The sequence below is a fragment of the Mytilus trossulus genome, unplaced genomic scaffold (assembly GCF_036588685.1).
Source record: "Mytilus trossulus isolate FHL-02 unplaced genomic scaffold, PNRI_Mtr1.1.1.hap1 h1tg001428l__unscaffolded, whole genome shotgun sequence".
Taxonomy (NCBI): Eukaryota; Metazoa; Mollusca; class Bivalvia; order Mytilida; family Mytilidae; genus Mytilus; species Mytilus trossulus.
The window spans coordinates 1-16400 of NW_026963815.1; the positions used below are offsets into that span (position 1 = coordinate 1).

Here is a 16400-nt window from a genome sequence, read left to right on the forward strand (position 1 = left end):
GGGGATCGAACCCGGGGCCTTTCACATGCAAAGCGAACGCTCTACCACTGAGCTACATCCCCTTCACAAAGATAGAACATTAAATTTAAGTAGTGTATTTTCATACCATGTATATACATGCCACTCTGATTACTAAAATAGTCTTGCATCAAAAACGAAATGGCTATCTTTATCATGTTTATGTCTCTAACAGATGTATTGGGATTGAAATTTGTTGAGCAAGTACATTTGTAATTCATTTTCATGTACTGAACCTCAATCAGTCGGCCGCGTTATATATTGAGCTGAAGAAAGACATATATAAAGTATCGGTTGTAAAAGGAAATCATATAGTATATATATGCACGATAGGACAAACATATACCGTTTCTTTCATTGACCACGTACACATAACAGTTGTTTGAAGCATATACCGTTATTAATATCAATATCGATCCGGGGAAAAGGCGCAAAAATATCTTCCCAGACGGGGAATCGAACCCCGGCCGCCGCGGTGAGAGCGCGGAATCCTAACCACTAGACTACCTGGGACTTACTCATAGTGGGGTAACTTAACACATATAAAGAGCAACAATAACAGCAATCATGCCTTTTTGTACGTTACAACGTCACTGGGAATGTCGACTGGCGTTAGATAGACAATAGAATGCCAATAACTTAAGACTGCAAAAGGCAGCGAAATCACCGCGAATAGTGGCGACTGTCGACGCTACTCTATAAAACGCATTGTTTCAGGCTGGAATCATTTACTTTAACATTCGATTTGTTCTGACTCACGATAAGTTATAATCCACATAAAATTGTGACACAAGTAAACCCTGTCGGGGAAAGGGAGTGTGGTATTAATTCGGCTTTGCCTGAAATGTTTGAGCGTGCATTTGAGACATGCCTTTTAAGAAGAGTGATTTTGAAGTTTTAAGTCATCTGTGCCGAGTGCGCTGTCCAAACAGCACTTATATTTCGTTGCGCTTTTATGATTTTCAGGGCAAAGCAGCATTGTGTAGGCGAGATTACTTTGATTTCTCGATGCCGCTTTTGTCTGCGGCCAAAAAATATGGAGATGCCGGGGATCGAACCCGGGGCCTTTCACATGCGAAGCGAACGCTCTACCACTGAGCTACATCCCCGTCCCTGGATTTTCATCAATATTTCCTTTTTCAATTCCGCCTTTTACCGCAGGACAAGTGTTCATGTAGGTGTCCTAAGAGAGGTCGGAGATGCTCTCTTATGTTTTACTGTGCATTTTCACTTGACCGTGCACGAAAGACATAGTTTAATTGGACTCAATTACATTGACAAAAAATTAGGAGTGGAGATGCCGGGGATCGAACCCGGGGCCTTTCACATGCAAAGCGAACGCTCTACCACTGAGCTACATCCCCTTCACAAAGATAGAACATTAAATTTAAGTAGTGTATTTTCATACCATGTATATACATGCCACTCTGATTACTAAAATAGTCTTGCATCAAAAACGAAATGGCTATCTTTATCATGTTTATGTCTCTAACAGATGTATTGGGATTGAAATTTGTTGAGCAAGTACATTTGTAATTCATTTTCATGTACTGAACCTCAATCAGTCGGCCGCGTTATATATTGAGCTGAAGAAAGACATATATAAAGTATCGGTTGTAAAAGGAAATCATATAGTATATATATGCACGATAGGACAAACATATACCGTTTCTTTCATTGACCACGTACACATAACAGTTGTTTGAAGCATATACCGTTATTAATATCAATATCGATCCGGAGAAAAGGCGCAAAAATATCTTCCCAGACGGGGAATCGAACCCCGGCCGCCGCGGTGAGAGCGCGGAATCCTAACCACTAGACTACCTGGGACTTACTCATAGTGGGGTAACTTAACACATATAAAGAGCAACAATAACAGCAATCATGCCTTTTTGTACGTTACAACGTCACTGGGAATGTCGACTGGCGTTAGATAGACAATAGAATGCCAATAACTTAAGACTGCAAAAGGCAGCGAAATCACCGCGAATAGTGGCGACTGTCGACGCTACTCTATAAAACGCATTGTTTCAGGCTGGAATCATTTACTTTAACATTCGATTTGTTCTGACTCACGATAAGTTATAATCCACATAAAATTGTGACACAAGTAAACCCTGTCGGGGAAAGGGAGTGTGGTATTAATTCGGCTTTGCCTGAAATGTTTGAGCGTGCATTTGAGACATGCCTTTTAAGAAGAGTGATTTTGAAGTTTTAAGTCATCTGTGCCGAGTGCGCTGTCCAAACAGCACTTATATTTCGTTGCGCTTTTATGATTTTCAGGGCAAAGCAGCATTGTGTAGGCGAGATTACTTTGATTTCTCGATGCCGCTTTTGTCTGCGGCCAAAAAATATGGAGATGCCGGGGATCGAACCCGGGGCCTTTCACATGCGAAGCGAACGCTCTACCACTCAGCTACATCCCCGTCCCTGGATTTTCATCAATATTTCCTTTTTCAATTCCGCCTTTTACCGCAGGACAAGTGTTCATGTAGGTGTCCTAAGAGAGGTCGGAGATGCTCTCTTATGTTTTACTGTGCATTTTCACTTGACCGTGCACGAAAGACATAGTTTAATTGGACTCAATTACATTGACAAAAAATTAGGAGTGGAGATGCCGGGGATCGAACCCGGGGCCTTTCACATGCAAAGCGAACGCTCTACCACTGAGCTACATCCCCTTCACAAAGATAGAACATTAAATTTAAGTAGTGTATTTTCATACCATGTATATACATGCCACTCTGATTACTAAAATAGTCTTGCATCAAAAACGAAATGGCTATCTTTATCATGTTTATGTCTCTAACAGATGTATTGGGATTGAAATTTGTTGAGCAAGTACATTTGTAATTCATTTTCATGTACTGAACCTCAATCAGTCGGCCGCGTTATATATTGAGCTGAAGAAAGACATATATAAAGTATCGGTTGTAAAAGGAAATCATATAGTATATATATGCACGATAGGACAAACATATACCGTTTCTTTCATTGACCACGTACACATAACAGTTGTTTGAAGCATATACCGTTATTAATATCAATATCGATCCGGAGAAAAGGCGCAAAAATATCTTCCCAGACGGGGAATCGAACCCCGGCCGCCGCGGTGAGAGCGCGGAATCCTAACCACTAGACTACCTGGGACTTACTCATAGTGGGGTAACTTAACACATATAAAGAGCAACAATAACAGCAATCATGCCTTTTTGTACGTTACAACGTCACTGGGAATGTCGACTGGCGTTAGATAGACAATAGAATGCCAATAACTTAAGACTGCAAAAGGCAGCGAAATCACCGCGAATAGTGGCGACTGTCGACGCTACTCTATAAAACGCATTGTTTCAGGCTGGAATCATTTACTTTAACATTCGATTTGTTCTGACTCACGATAAGTTATAATCCACATAAAATTGTGACACAAGTAAACCCTGTCGGGGAAAGGGAGTGTGGTATTAATTCGGCTTTGCCTGAAATGTTTGAGCGTGCATTTGAGACATGCCTTTTAAGAAGAGTGATTTTGAAGTTTTAAGTCATCTGTGCCGAGTGCGCTGTCCAAACAGCACTTATATTTCGTTGCGCTTTTATGATTTTCAGGGCAAAGCAGCATTGTGTAGGCGAGATTACTTTGATTTCTCGATGCCGCTTTTGTCTGCGGCCAAAAAATATGGAGATGCCGGGGATCGAACCCGGGGCCTTTCACATGCGAAGCGAACGCTCTACCACTGAGCTACATCCCCGTCCCTGGATTTTCATCAATATTTCCTTTTTCAATTCCGCCTTTTACCGCAGGACAAGTGTTCATGTAGGTGTCCTAAGAGAGGTCGGAGATGCTCTCTTATGTTTTACTGTGCATTTTCACTTGACCGTGCACGAAAGACATAGTTTAATTGGACTCAATTACATTGACAAAAAATTAGGAGTGGAGATGCCGGGGATCGAACCCGGGGCCTTTCACATGCAAAGCGAACGCTCTACCACTGAGCTACATCCCCTTCACAAAGATAGAACATTAAATTTAAGTAGTGTATTTTCATACCATGTATATACATGCCACTCTGATTACTAAAATAGTCTTGCATCAAAAACGAAATGGCTATCTTTATCATGTTTATGTCTCTAACAGATGTATTGGGATTGAAATTTGTTGAGCAAGTACATTTGTAATTCATTTTCATGTACTGAACCTCAATCAGTCGGCCGCGTTATATATTGAGCTGAAGAAAGACATATATAAAGTATCGGTTGTAAAAGGAAATCATATAGTATATATATGCACGATAGGACAAACATATACCGTTTCTTTCATTGACCACGTACACATAACAGTTGTTTGAAGCATATACCGTTATTAATATCAATATCGATCCGGAGAAAAGGCGCAAAAATATCTTCCCAGACGGGGAATCGAACCCCGGCCGCCGCGGTGAGAGCGCGGAATCCTAACCACTAGACTGCCTGGGACTTACTCATAGTGGGGTAACTTAACACATATAAAGAGCAACAATAACAGCAATCATGCCTTTTTGTACGTTACAACGTCACTGGGAATGTCGACTGGCGTTAGATAGACAATAGAATGCCAATAACTTAAGACTGCAAAAGGCAGCGAAATCACCGCGAATAGTGGCGACTGTCGACGCTACTCTATAAAACGCATTGTTTCAGGCTGGAATCATTTACTTTAACATTCGATTTGTTCTGACTCACGATAAGTTATAATCCACATAAAATTGTGACACAAGTAAACCCTGTCGGGGAAAGGGAGTGTGGTATTAATTCGGCTTTGCCTGAAATGTTTGAGCGTGCATTTGAGACATGCCTTTTAAGAAGAGTGATTTTGAAGTTTTAAGTCATCTGTGCCGAGTGCGCTGTCCAAACAGCACTTATATTTCGTTGCGCTTTTATGATTTTCAGGGCAAAGCAGCATTGTGTAGGCGAGATTACTTTGATTTCTCGATGCCGCTTTTGTCTGCGGCCAAAAAATATGGAGATGCCGGGGATCGAACCCGGGGCCTTTCACATGCGAAGCGAACGCTCTACCACTGAGCTACATCCCCGTCCCTGGATTTTCATCAATATTTCCTTTTTCAATTCCGCCTTTTACCGCAGGACAAGTGTTCATGTAGGTGTCCTAAGAGAGGTCGGAGATGCTCTCTTATGTTTTACTGTGCATTTTCACTTGACCGTGCACGAAAGACATAGTTTAATTGGACTCAATTACATTGACAAAAAATTAGGAGTGGAGATGCCGGGGATCGAACCCGGGGCCTTTCACATGCAAAGCGAACGCTCTACCACTGAGCTACATCCCCTTCACAAAGATAGAACATTAAATTTAAGTAGTGTATTTTCATACCATGTATATACATGCCACTCTGATTACTAAAATAGTCTTGCATCAAAAACGAAATGGCTATCTTTATCATGTTTATGTCTCTAACAGATGTATTGGGATTGAAATTTGTTGAGCAAGTACATTTGTAATTCATTTTCATGTACTGAACCTCAATCAGTCGGCCGCGTTATATATTGAGCTGAAGAAAGACATATATAAAGTATCGGTTGTAAAAGGAAATCATATAGTATATATATGCACGATAGGACAAACATATACCGTTTCTTTCATTGACCACGTACACATAACAGTTGTTTGAAGCATATACCGTTATTAATATCAATATCGATCCGGAGAAAAGGCGCAAAAATATCTTCCCAGACGGGGAATCGAACCCCGGCCGCCGCGGTGAGAGCGCGGAATCCTAACCACTAGACTACCTGGGACTTACTCATAGTGGGGTAACTTAACACATATAAAGAGCAACAATAACAGCAATCATGCCTTTTTGTACGTTACAACGTCACTGGGAATGTCGACTGGCGTTAGATAGACAATAGAATGCCAATAACTTAAGACTGCAAAAGGCAGCGAAATCACCGCGAATAGTGGCGACTGTCGACGCTACTCTATAAAACGCATTGTTTCAGGCTGGAATCATTTACTTTAACATTCGATTTGTTCTGACTCACGATAAGTTATAATCCACATAAAATTGTGACACAAGTAAACCCTGTCGGGGAAAGGGAGTGTGGTATTAATTCGGCTTTGCCTGAAATGTTTGAGCGTGCATTTGAGACATGCCTTTTAAGAAGAGTGATTTTGAAGTTTTAAGTCATCTGTGCCGAGTGCGCTGTCCAAACAGCACTTATATTTCGTTGCGCTTTTATGATTTTCAGGGCAAAGCAGCATTGTGTAGGCGAGATTACTTTGATTTCTCGATGCCGCTTTTGTCTGCGGCCAAAAAATATGGAGATGCCGGGGATCGAACCCGGGGCCTTTCACATGCGAAGCGAACGCTCTACCACTGAGCTACATCCCCGTCCCTGGATTTTCATCAATATTTCCTTTTTCAATTCCGCCTTTTACCGCAGGACAAGTGTTCATGTAGGTGTCCTAAGAGAGGTCGGAGATGCTCTCTTATGTTTTACTGTGCATTTTCACTTGACCGTGCACGAAAGACATAGTTTAATTGGACTCAATTACATTGACAAAAAATTAGGAGTGGAGATGCCGGGGATCGAACCCGGGGCCTTTCACATGCAAAGCGAACGCTCTACCACTGAGCTACATCCCCTTCACAAAGATAGAACATTAAATTTAAGTAGTGTATTTTCATACCATGTATATACATGCCACTCTGATTACTAAAATAGTCTTGCATCAAAAACGAAATGGCTATCTTTATCATGTTTATGTCTCTAACAGATGTATTGGGATTGAAATTTGTTGAGCAAGTACATTTGTAATTCATTTTCATGTACTGAACCTCAATCAGTCGGCCGCGTTATATATTGAGCTGAAGAAAGACATATATAAAGTATCGGTTGTAAAAGGAAATCATATAGTATATATATGCACGATAGGACAAACATATACCGTTTCTTTCATTGACCACGTACACATAACAGTTGTTTGAAGCATATACCGTTATTAATATCAATATCGATCCGGAGAAAAGGCGCAAAAATATCTTCCCAGACGGGGAATCGAACCCCGGCCGCCGCGGTGAGAGCGCGGAATCCTAACCACTAGACTACCTGGGACTTACTCATAGTGGGGTAACTTAACACATATAAAGAGCAACAATAACAGCAATCATGCCTTTTTGTACGTTACAACGTCACTGGGAATGTCGACTGGCGTTAGATAGACAATAGAATGCCAATAACTTAAGACTGCAAAAGGCAGCGAAATCACCGCGAATAGTGGCGACTGTCGACGCTACTCTATAAAACGCATTGTTTCAGGCTGGAATCATTTACTTTAACATTCGATTTGTTCTGACTCACGATAAGTTATAATCCACATAAAATTGTGACACAAGTAAACCCTGTCGGGGAAAGGGAGTGTGGTATTAATTCGGCTTTGCCTGAAATGTTTGAGCGTGCATTTGAGACATGCCTTTTAAGAAGAGTGATTTTGAAGTTTTAAGTCATCTGTGCCGAGTGCGCTGTCCAAACAGCACTTATATTTCGTTGCGCTTTTATGATTTTCAGGGCAAAGCAGCATTGTGTAGGCGAGATTACTTTGATTTCTCGATGCCGCTTTTGTCTGCGGCCAAAAAATATGGAGATGCCGGGGATCGAACCCGGGGCCTTTCACATGCGAAGCGAACGCTCTACCACTGAGCTACATCCCCGTCCCTGGATTTTCATCAATATTTCCTTTTTCAATTCCGCCTTTTACCGCAGGACAAGTGTTCATGTAGGTGTCCTAAGAGAGGTCGGAGATGCTCTCTTATGTTTTACTGTGCATTTTCACTTGACCGTGCACGAAAGACATAGTTTAATTGGACTCAATTACATTGACAAAAAATTAGGAGTGGAGATGCCGGGGATCGAACCCGGGGCCTTTCACATGCAAAGCGAACGCTCTACCACTGAGCTACATCCCCTTCACAAAGATAGAACATTAAATTTAAGTAGTGTATTTTCATACCATGTATATACATGCCACTCTGATTACTAAAATAGTCTTGCATCAAAAACGAAATGGCTATCTTTATCATGTTTATGTCTCTAACAGATGTATTGGGATTGAAATTTGTTGAGCAAGTACATTTGTAATTCATTTTCATGTACTGAACCTCAATCAGTCGGCCGCGTTATATATTGAGCTGAAGAAAGACATATATAAAGTATCGGTTGTAAAAGGAAATCATATAGTATATATATGCACGATAGGACAAACATATACCGTTTCTTTCATTGACCACGTACACATAACAGTTGTTTGAAGCATATACCGTTATTAATATCAATATCGATCCGGAGAAAAGGCGCAAAAATATCTTCCCAGACGGGGAATCGAACCCCGGCCGCCGCGGTGAGAGCGCGGAATCCTAACCACTAGACTACCTGGGACTTACTCATAGTGGGGTAACTTAACACATATAAAGAGCAACAATAACAGCAATCATGCCTTTTTGTACGTTACAACGTCACTGGGAATGTCGACTGGCGTTAGATAGACAATAGAATGCCAATAACTTAAGACTGCAAAAGGCAGCGAAATCACCGCGAATAGTGGCGACTGTCGACGCTACTCTATAAAACGCATTGTTTCAGGCTGGAATCATTTACTTTAACATTCGATTTGTTCTGACTCACGATAAGTTATAATCCACATAAAATTGTGACACAAGTAAACCCTGTCGGGGAAAGGGAGTGTGGTATTAATTCGGCTTTGCCTGAAATGTTTGAGCGTGCATTTGAGACATGCCTTTTAAGAAGAGTGATTTTGAAGTTTTAAGTCATCTGTGCCGAGTGCGCTGTCCAAACAGCACTTATATTTCGTTGCGCTTTTATGATTTTCAGGGCAAAGCAGCATTGTGTAGGCGAGATTACTTTGATTTCTCGATGCCGCTTTTGTCTGCGGCCAAAAAATATGGAGATGCCGGGGATCGAACCCGGGGCCTTTCACATGCGAAGCGAACGCTCTACCACTGAGCTACATCCCCGTCCCTGGATTTTCATCAATATTTCCTTTTTCAATTCCGCCTTTTACCGCAGGACAAGTGTTCATGTAGGTGTCCTAAGAGAGGTCGGAGATGCTCTCTTATGTTTTACTGTGCATTTTCACTTGACCGTGCACGAAAGACATAGTTTAATTGGACTCAATTACATTGACAAAAAATTAGGAGTGGAGATGCCGGGGATCGAACCCGGGGCCTTTCACATGCAAAGCGAACGCTCTACCACTGAGCTACATCCCCTTCACAAAGATAGAACATTAAATTTAAGTAGTGTATTTTCATACCATGTATATACATGCCACTCTGATTACTAAAATAGTCTTGCATCAAAAACGAAATGGCTATCTTTATCATGTTTATGTCTCTAACAGATGTATTGGGATTGAAATTTGTTGAGCAAGTACATTTGTAATTCATTTTCATGTACTGAACCTCAATCAGTCGGCCGCGTTATATATTGAGCTGAAGAAAGACATATATAAAGTATCGGTTGTAAAAGGAAATCATATAGTATATATATGCACGATAGGACAAACATATACCGTTTCTTTCATTGACCACGTACACATAACAGTTGTTTGAAGCATATACCGTTATTAATATCAATATCGATCCGGAGAAAAGGCGCAAAAATATCTTCCCAGACGGGGAATCGAACCCCGGCCGCCGCGGTGAGAGCGCGGAATCCTAACCACTAGACTACCTGGGACTTACTCATAGTGGGGTAACTTAACACATATAAAGAGCAACAATAACAGCAATCATGCCTTTTTGTACGTTACAACGTCACTGGGAATGTCGACTGGCGTTAGATAGACAATAGAATGCCAATAACTTAAGACTGCAAAAGGCAGCGAAATCACCGCGAATAGTGGCGACTGTCGACGCTACTCTATAAAACGCATTGTTTCAGGCTGGAATCATTTACTTTAACATTCGATTTGTTCTGACTCACGATAAGTTATAATCCACATAAAATTGTGACACAAGTAAACCCTGTCGGGGAAAGGGAGTGTGGTATTAATTCGGCTTTGCCTGAAATGTTTGAGCGTGCATTTGAGACATGCCTTTTAAGAAGAGTGATTTTGAAGTTTTAAGTCATCTGTGCCGAGTGCGCTGTCCAAACAGCACTTATATTTCGTTGCGCTTTTATGATTTTCAGGGCAAAGCAGCATTGTGTAGGCGAGATTACTTTGATTTCTCGATGCCGCTTTTGTCTGCGGCCAAAAAATATGGAGATGCCGGGGATCGAACCCGGGGCCTTTCACATGCGAAGCGAACGCTCTACCACTGAGCTACATCCCCGTCCCTGGATTTTCATCAATATTTCCTTTTTCAATTCCGCCTTTTACCGCAGGACAAGTGTTCATGTAGGTGTCCTAAGAGAGGTCGGAGATGCTCTCTTATGTTTTACTGTGCATTTTCACTTGACCGTGCACGAAAGACATAGTTTAATTGGACTCAATTACATTGACAAAAAATTAGGAGTGGAGATGCCGGGGATCGAACCCGGGGCCTTTCACATGCAAAGCGAACGCTCTACCACTGAGCTACATCCCCTTCACAAAGATAGAACATTAAATTTAAGTAGTGTATTTTCATACCATGTATATACATGCCACTCTGATTACTAAAATAGTCTTGCATCAAAAACGAAATGGCTATCTTTATCATGTTTATGTCTCTAACAGATGTATTGGGATTGAAATTTGTTGAGCAAGTACATTTGTAATTCATTTTCATGTACTGAACCTCAATCAGTCGGCCGCGTTATATATTGAGCTGAAGAAAGACATATATAAAGTATCGGTTGTAAAAGGAAATCATATAGTATATATATGCACGATAGGACAAACATATACCGTTTCTTTCATTGACCACGTACACATAACAGTTGTTTGAAGCATATACCGTTATTAATATCAATATCGATCCGGAGAAAAGGCGCAAAAATATCTTCCCAGACGGGGAATCGAACCCCGGCCGCCGCGGTGAGAGCGCGGAATCCTAACCACTAGACTACCTGGGACTTACTCATAGTGGGGTAACTTAACACATATAAAGAGCAACAATAACAGCAATCATGCCTTTTTGTACGTTACAACGTCACTGGGAATGTCGACTGGCGTTAGATAGACAATAGAATGCCAATAACTTAAGACTGCAAAAGGCAGCGAAATCACCGCGAATAGTGGCGACTGTCGACGCTACTCTATAAAACGCATTGTTTCAGGCTGGAATCATTTACTTTAACATTCGATTTGTTCTGACTCACGATAAGTTATAATCCACATAAAATTGTGACACAAGTAAACCCTGTCGGGGAAAGGGAGTGTGGTATTAATTCGGCTTTGCCTGAAATGTTTGAGCGTGCATTTGAGACATGCCTTTTAAGAAGAGTGATTTTGAAGTTTTAAGTCATCTGTGCCGAGTGCGCTGTCCAAACAGCACTTATATTTCGTTGCGCTTTTATGATTTTCAGGGCAAAGCAGCATTGTGTAGGCGAGATTACTTTGATTTCTCGATGCCGCTTTTGTCTGCGGCCAAAAAATATGGAGATGCCGGGGATCGAACCCGGGGCCTTTCACATGCGAAGCGAACGCTCTACCACTGAGCTACATCCCCGTCCCTGGATTTTCATCAATATTTCCTTTTTCAATTCCGCCTTTTACCGCAGGACAAGTGTTCATGTAGGTGTCCTAAGAGAGGTCGGAGATGCTCTCTTATGTTTTACTGTGCATTTTCACTTGACCGTGCACGAAAGACATAGTTTAATTGGACTCAATTACATTGACAAAAAATTAGGAGTGGAGATGCCGGGGATCGAACCCGGGGCCTTTCACATGCAAAGCGAACGCTCTACCACTGAGCTACATCCCCTTCACAAAGATAGAACATTAAATTTAAGTAGTGTATTTTCATACCATGTATATACATGCCACTCTGATTACTAAAATAGTCTTGCATCAAAAACGAAATGGCTATCTTTATCATGTTTATGTCTCTAACAGATGTATTGGGATTGAAATTTGTTGAGCAAGTACATTTGTAATTCATTTTCATGTACTGAACCTCAATCAGTCGGCCGCGTTATATATTGAGCTGAAGAAAGACATATATAAAGTATCGGTTGTAAAAGGAAATCATATAGTATATATATGCACGATAGGACAAACATATACCGTTTCTTTCATTGACCACGTACACATAACAGTTGTTTGAAGCATATACCGTTATTAATATCAATATCGATCCGGAGAAAAGGCGCAAAAATATCTTCCCAGACGGGGAATCGAACCCCGGCCGCCGCGGTGAGAGCGCGGAATCCTAACCACTAGACTGCCTGGGACTTACTCATAGTGGGGTAACTTAACACATATAAAGAGCAACAATAACAGCAATCATGCCTTTTTGTACGTTACAACGTCACTGGGAATGTCGACTGGCGTTAGATAGACAATAGAATGCCAATAACTTAAGACTGCAAAAGGCAGCGAAATCACCGCGAATAGTGGCGACTGTCGACGCTACTCTATAAAACGCATTGTTTCAGGCTGGAATCATTTACTTTAACATTCGATTTGTTCTGACTCACGATAAGTTATAATCCACATAAAATTGTGACACAAGTAAACCCTGTCGGGGAAAGGGAGTGTGGTATTAATTCGGCTTTGCCTGAAATGTTTGAGCGTGCATTTGAGACATGCCTTTTAAGAAGAGTGATTTTGAAGTTTTAAGTCATCTGTGCCGAGTGCGCTGTCCAAACAGCACTTATATTTCGTTGCGCTTTTATGATTTTCAGGGCAAAGCAGCATTGTGTAGGCGAGATTACTTTGATTTCTCGATGCCGCTTTTGTCTGCGGCCAAAAAATATGGAGATGCCGGGGATCGAACCCGGGGCCTTTCACATGCGAAGCGAACGCTCTACCACTGAGCTACATCCCCGTCCCTGGATTTTCATCAATATTTCCTTTTTCAATTCCGCCTTTTACCGCAGGACAAGTGTTCATGTAGGTGTCCTAAGAGAGGTCGGAGATGCTCTCTTATGTTTTACTGTGCATTTTCACTTGACCGTGCACGAAAGACATAGTTTAATTGGACTCAATTACATTGACAAAAAATTAGGAGTGGAGATGCCGGGGATCGAACCCGGGGCCTTTCACATGCAAAGCGAACGCTCTACCACTGAGCTACATCCCCTTCACAAAGATAGAACATTAAATTTAAGTAGTGTATTTTCATACCATGTATATACATGCCACTCTGATTACTAAAATAGTCTTGCATCAAAAACGAAATGGCTATCTTTATCATGTTTATGTCTCTAACAGATGTATTGGGATTGAAATTTGTTGAGCAAGTACATTTGTAATTCATTTTCATGTACTGAACCTCAATCAGTCGGCCGCGTTATATATTGAGCTGAAGAAAGACATATATAAAGTATCGGTTGTAAAAGGAAATCATATAGTATATATATGCACGATAGGACAAACATATACCGTTTCTTTCATTGACCACGTACACATAACAGTTGTTTGAAGCATATACCGTTATTAATATCAATATCGATCCGGAGAAAAGGCGCAAAAATATCTTCCCAGACGGGGAATCGAACCCCGGCCGCCGCGGTGAGAGCGCGGAATCCTAACCACTAGACTACCTGGGACTTACTCATAGTGGGGTAACTTAACACATATAAAGAGCAACAATAACAGCAATCATGCCTTTTTGTACGTTACAACGTCACTGGGAATGTCGACTGGCGTTAGATAGACAATAGAATGCCAATAACTTAAGACTGCAAAAGGCAGCGAAATCACCGCGAATAGTGGCGACTGTCGACGCTACTCTATAAAACGCATTGTTTCAGGCTGGAATCATTTACTTTAACATTCGATTTGTTCTGACTCACGATAAGTTATAATCCACATAAAATTGTGACACAAGTAAACCCTGTCGGGGAAAGGGAGTGTGGTATTAATTCGGCTTTGCCTGAAATGTTTGAGCGTGCATTTGAGACATGCCTTTTAAGAAGAGTGATTTTGAAGTTTTAAGTCATCTGTGCCGAGTGCGCTGTCCAAACAGCACTTATATTTCGTTGCGCTTTTATGATTTTCAGGGCAAAGCAGCATTGTGTAGGCGAGATTACTTTGATTTCTCGATGCCGCTTTTGTCTGCGGCCAAAAAATATGGAGATGCCGGGGATCGAACCCGGGGCCTTTCACATGCGAAGCGAACGCTCTACCACTGAGCTACATCCCCGTCCCTGGATTTTCATCAATATTTCCTTTTTCAATTCCGCCTTTTACCGCAGGACAAGTGTTCATGTAGGTGTCCTAAGAGAGGTCGGAGATGCTCTCTTATGTTTTACTGTGCATTTTCACTTGACCGTGCACGAAAGACATAGTTTAATTGGACTCAATTACATTGACAAAAAATTAGGAGTGGAGATGCCGGGGATCGAACCCGGGGCCTTTCACATGCAAAGCGAACGCTCTACCACTGAGCTACATCCCCTTCACAAAGATAGAACATTAAATTTAAGTAGTGTATTTTCATACCATGTATATACATGCCACTCTGATTACTAAAATAGTCTTGCATCAAAAACGAAATGGCTATCTTTATCATGTTTATGTCTCTAACAGATGTATTGGGATTGAAATTTGTTGAGCAAGTACATTTGTAATTCATTTTCATGTACTGAACCTCAATCAGTCGGCCGCGTTATATATTGAGCTGAAGAAAGACATATATAAAGTATCGGTTGTAAAAGGAAATCATATAGTATATATATGCACGATAGGACAAACATATACCGTTTCTTTCATTGACCACGTACACATAACAGTTGTTTGAAGCATATACCGTTATTAATATCAATATCGATCCGGAGAAAAGGCGCAAAAATATCTTCCCAGACGGGGAATCGAACCCCGGCCGCCGCGGTGAGAGCGCGGAATCCTAACCACTAGACTACCTGGGACTTACTCATAGTGGGGTAACTTAACACATATAAAGAGCAACAATAACAGCAATCATGCCTTTTTGTACGTTACAACGTCACTGGGAATGTCGACTGGCGTTAGATAGACAATAGAATGCCAATAACTTAAGACTGCAAAAGGCAGCGAAATCACCGCGAATAGTGGCGACTGTCGACGCTACTCTATAAAACGCATTGTTTCAGGCTGGAATCATTTACTTTAACATTCGATTTGTTCTGACTCACGATAAGTTATAATCCACATAAAATTGTGACACAAGTAAACCCTGTCGGGGAAAGGGAGTGTGGTATTAATTCGGCTTTGCCTGAAATGTTTGAGCGTGCATTTGAGACATGCCTTTTAAGAAGAGTGATTTTGAAGTTTTAAGTCATCTGTGCCGAGTGCGCTGTCCAAACAGCACTTATATTTCGTTGCGCTTTTATGATTTTCAGGGCAAAGCAGCATTGTGTAGGCGAGATTACTTTGATTTCTCGATGCCGCTTTTGTCTGCGGCCAAAAAATATGGAGATGCCGGGGATCGAACCCGGGGCCTTTCACATGCGAAGCGAACGCTCTACCACTGAGCTACATCCCCGTCCCTGGATTTTCATCAATATTTCCTTTTTCAATTCCGCCTTTTACCGCAGGACAAGTGTTCATGTAGGTGTCCTAAGAGAGGTCGGAGATGCTCTCTTATGTTTTACTGTGCATTTTCACTTGACCGTGCACGAAAGACATAGTTTAATTGGACTCAATTACATTGACAAAAAATTAGGAGTGGAGATGCCGGGGATCGAACCCGGGGCCTTTCACATGCAAAGCGAACGCTCTACCACTGAGCTACATCCCCTTCACAAAGATAGAACATTAAATTTAAGTAGTGTATTTTCATACCATGTATATACATGCCACTCTGATTACTAAAATAGTCTTGCATCAAAAACGAAATGGCTATCTTTATCATGTTTATGTCTCTAACAGATGTATTGGGATTGAAATTTGTTGAGCAAGTACATTTGTAATTCATTTTCATGTACTGAACCTCAATCAGTCGGCCGCGTTATATATTGAGCTGAAGAAAGACATATATAAAGTATCGGTTGTAAAAGGAAATCATATAGTATATATATGCACGATAGGACAAACATATACCGTTTCTTTCATTGACCACGTACACATAACAGTTGTTTGAAGCATATACCGTTATTAATATCAATATCGATCCGGAGAAAAGGCGCAAAAATATCTTCCCAGACGGGGAATCGAACCCCGGCCGCCGCGGTGAGAGCGCGGAATCCTAACCACTAGACTACCTGGGACTTACTCATAGTGGGGTAACTTAACACAT

The 16400-nt window shown here is 41.3% G+C and overlaps 37 non-coding genes across 37 annotated transcripts; all 37 read right to left on the bottom strand.

Moving 5' to 3' along the window:
* Positions 1-459: 459 nt before the first annotated feature.
* On the bottom strand, positions 460-531 carry Trnae-cuc (transfer RNA glutamic acid (anticodon CUC)). The gene has a single exon. It is a non-coding gene; the product is annotated as a tRNA-Glu (tRNA).
* Positions 532-1055: 524 nt separating this feature from the next.
* Trnaa-cgc (transfer RNA alanine (anticodon CGC)) lies at positions 1056-1127 on the bottom strand. Its single transcript has one exon. It is a non-coding gene; the product is annotated as a tRNA-Ala (tRNA).
* Positions 1128-1310: 183 nt separating this feature from the next.
* Trnaa-ugc (transfer RNA alanine (anticodon UGC)) lies at positions 1311-1382 on the bottom strand. The gene has a single exon. It is a non-coding gene; the product is annotated as a tRNA-Ala (tRNA).
* A 397-nt stretch (positions 1383-1779) lies between these two features.
* Positions 1780-1851, bottom strand: Trnae-cuc (transfer RNA glutamic acid (anticodon CUC)). Its single transcript has one exon. It is a non-coding gene; the product is annotated as a tRNA-Glu (tRNA).
* A 524-nt stretch (positions 1852-2375) lies between these two features.
* Trnaa-cgc (transfer RNA alanine (anticodon CGC)) lies at positions 2376-2447 on the bottom strand. The gene has a single exon. It is a non-coding gene; the product is annotated as a tRNA-Ala (tRNA).
* A 183-nt stretch (positions 2448-2630) lies between these two features.
* On the bottom strand, positions 2631-2702 carry Trnaa-ugc (transfer RNA alanine (anticodon UGC)). Its single transcript has one exon. It is a non-coding gene; the product is annotated as a tRNA-Ala (tRNA).
* A 397-nt stretch (positions 2703-3099) lies between these two features.
* Positions 3100-3171, bottom strand: Trnae-cuc (transfer RNA glutamic acid (anticodon CUC)). The gene has a single exon. It is a non-coding gene; the product is annotated as a tRNA-Glu (tRNA).
* A 524-nt stretch (positions 3172-3695) lies between these two features.
* On the bottom strand, positions 3696-3767 carry Trnaa-cgc (transfer RNA alanine (anticodon CGC)). Its single transcript has one exon. It is a non-coding gene; the product is annotated as a tRNA-Ala (tRNA).
* A 183-nt stretch (positions 3768-3950) lies between these two features.
* Positions 3951-4022, bottom strand: Trnaa-ugc (transfer RNA alanine (anticodon UGC)). The gene has a single exon. It is a non-coding gene; the product is annotated as a tRNA-Ala (tRNA).
* Positions 4023-4419: 397 nt separating this feature from the next.
* Positions 4420-4491, bottom strand: Trnae-cuc (transfer RNA glutamic acid (anticodon CUC)). The gene has a single exon. It is a non-coding gene; the product is annotated as a tRNA-Glu (tRNA).
* Positions 4492-5015: 524 nt separating this feature from the next.
* Positions 5016-5087, bottom strand: Trnaa-cgc (transfer RNA alanine (anticodon CGC)). Its single transcript has one exon. It is a non-coding gene; the product is annotated as a tRNA-Ala (tRNA).
* A 183-nt stretch (positions 5088-5270) lies between these two features.
* Positions 5271-5342, bottom strand: Trnaa-ugc (transfer RNA alanine (anticodon UGC)). Its single transcript has one exon. It is a non-coding gene; the product is annotated as a tRNA-Ala (tRNA).
* Positions 5343-5739: 397 nt separating this feature from the next.
* On the bottom strand, positions 5740-5811 carry Trnae-cuc (transfer RNA glutamic acid (anticodon CUC)). The gene has a single exon. It is a non-coding gene; the product is annotated as a tRNA-Glu (tRNA).
* A 524-nt stretch (positions 5812-6335) lies between these two features.
* On the bottom strand, positions 6336-6407 carry Trnaa-cgc (transfer RNA alanine (anticodon CGC)). Its single transcript has one exon. It is a non-coding gene; the product is annotated as a tRNA-Ala (tRNA).
* A 183-nt stretch (positions 6408-6590) lies between these two features.
* Trnaa-ugc (transfer RNA alanine (anticodon UGC)) lies at positions 6591-6662 on the bottom strand. The gene has a single exon. It is a non-coding gene; the product is annotated as a tRNA-Ala (tRNA).
* Positions 6663-7059: 397 nt separating this feature from the next.
* On the bottom strand, positions 7060-7131 carry Trnae-cuc (transfer RNA glutamic acid (anticodon CUC)). Its single transcript has one exon. It is a non-coding gene; the product is annotated as a tRNA-Glu (tRNA).
* Positions 7132-7655: 524 nt separating this feature from the next.
* Trnaa-cgc (transfer RNA alanine (anticodon CGC)) lies at positions 7656-7727 on the bottom strand. Its single transcript has one exon. It is a non-coding gene; the product is annotated as a tRNA-Ala (tRNA).
* A 183-nt stretch (positions 7728-7910) lies between these two features.
* On the bottom strand, positions 7911-7982 carry Trnaa-ugc (transfer RNA alanine (anticodon UGC)). Its single transcript has one exon. It is a non-coding gene; the product is annotated as a tRNA-Ala (tRNA).
* Positions 7983-8379: 397 nt separating this feature from the next.
* On the bottom strand, positions 8380-8451 carry Trnae-cuc (transfer RNA glutamic acid (anticodon CUC)). Its single transcript has one exon. It is a non-coding gene; the product is annotated as a tRNA-Glu (tRNA).
* A 524-nt stretch (positions 8452-8975) lies between these two features.
* Trnaa-cgc (transfer RNA alanine (anticodon CGC)) lies at positions 8976-9047 on the bottom strand. Its single transcript has one exon. It is a non-coding gene; the product is annotated as a tRNA-Ala (tRNA).
* A 183-nt stretch (positions 9048-9230) lies between these two features.
* Positions 9231-9302, bottom strand: Trnaa-ugc (transfer RNA alanine (anticodon UGC)). The gene has a single exon. It is a non-coding gene; the product is annotated as a tRNA-Ala (tRNA).
* Positions 9303-9699: 397 nt separating this feature from the next.
* On the bottom strand, positions 9700-9771 carry Trnae-cuc (transfer RNA glutamic acid (anticodon CUC)). The gene has a single exon. It is a non-coding gene; the product is annotated as a tRNA-Glu (tRNA).
* Positions 9772-10295: 524 nt separating this feature from the next.
* Trnaa-cgc (transfer RNA alanine (anticodon CGC)) lies at positions 10296-10367 on the bottom strand. Its single transcript has one exon. It is a non-coding gene; the product is annotated as a tRNA-Ala (tRNA).
* A 183-nt stretch (positions 10368-10550) lies between these two features.
* On the bottom strand, positions 10551-10622 carry Trnaa-ugc (transfer RNA alanine (anticodon UGC)). The gene has a single exon. It is a non-coding gene; the product is annotated as a tRNA-Ala (tRNA).
* A 397-nt stretch (positions 10623-11019) lies between these two features.
* On the bottom strand, positions 11020-11091 carry Trnae-cuc (transfer RNA glutamic acid (anticodon CUC)). Its single transcript has one exon. It is a non-coding gene; the product is annotated as a tRNA-Glu (tRNA).
* Positions 11092-11615: 524 nt separating this feature from the next.
* Positions 11616-11687, bottom strand: Trnaa-cgc (transfer RNA alanine (anticodon CGC)). The gene has a single exon. It is a non-coding gene; the product is annotated as a tRNA-Ala (tRNA).
* A 183-nt stretch (positions 11688-11870) lies between these two features.
* On the bottom strand, positions 11871-11942 carry Trnaa-ugc (transfer RNA alanine (anticodon UGC)). Its single transcript has one exon. It is a non-coding gene; the product is annotated as a tRNA-Ala (tRNA).
* A 397-nt stretch (positions 11943-12339) lies between these two features.
* On the bottom strand, positions 12340-12411 carry Trnae-cuc (transfer RNA glutamic acid (anticodon CUC)). The gene has a single exon. It is a non-coding gene; the product is annotated as a tRNA-Glu (tRNA).
* Positions 12412-12935: 524 nt separating this feature from the next.
* Trnaa-cgc (transfer RNA alanine (anticodon CGC)) lies at positions 12936-13007 on the bottom strand. The gene has a single exon. It is a non-coding gene; the product is annotated as a tRNA-Ala (tRNA).
* A 183-nt stretch (positions 13008-13190) lies between these two features.
* Trnaa-ugc (transfer RNA alanine (anticodon UGC)) lies at positions 13191-13262 on the bottom strand. The gene has a single exon. It is a non-coding gene; the product is annotated as a tRNA-Ala (tRNA).
* A 397-nt stretch (positions 13263-13659) lies between these two features.
* On the bottom strand, positions 13660-13731 carry Trnae-cuc (transfer RNA glutamic acid (anticodon CUC)). The gene has a single exon. It is a non-coding gene; the product is annotated as a tRNA-Glu (tRNA).
* Positions 13732-14255: 524 nt separating this feature from the next.
* Positions 14256-14327, bottom strand: Trnaa-cgc (transfer RNA alanine (anticodon CGC)). Its single transcript has one exon. It is a non-coding gene; the product is annotated as a tRNA-Ala (tRNA).
* Positions 14328-14510: 183 nt separating this feature from the next.
* Positions 14511-14582, bottom strand: Trnaa-ugc (transfer RNA alanine (anticodon UGC)). The gene has a single exon. It is a non-coding gene; the product is annotated as a tRNA-Ala (tRNA).
* A 397-nt stretch (positions 14583-14979) lies between these two features.
* On the bottom strand, positions 14980-15051 carry Trnae-cuc (transfer RNA glutamic acid (anticodon CUC)). The gene has a single exon. It is a non-coding gene; the product is annotated as a tRNA-Glu (tRNA).
* A 524-nt stretch (positions 15052-15575) lies between these two features.
* Trnaa-cgc (transfer RNA alanine (anticodon CGC)) lies at positions 15576-15647 on the bottom strand. The gene has a single exon. It is a non-coding gene; the product is annotated as a tRNA-Ala (tRNA).
* Positions 15648-15830: 183 nt separating this feature from the next.
* Trnaa-ugc (transfer RNA alanine (anticodon UGC)) lies at positions 15831-15902 on the bottom strand. The gene has a single exon. It is a non-coding gene; the product is annotated as a tRNA-Ala (tRNA).
* Positions 15903-16299: 397 nt separating this feature from the next.
* Trnae-cuc (transfer RNA glutamic acid (anticodon CUC)) lies at positions 16300-16371 on the bottom strand. The gene has a single exon. It is a non-coding gene; the product is annotated as a tRNA-Glu (tRNA).
* Between the last annotated feature and the right edge of the window lie 29 nt (positions 16372-16400).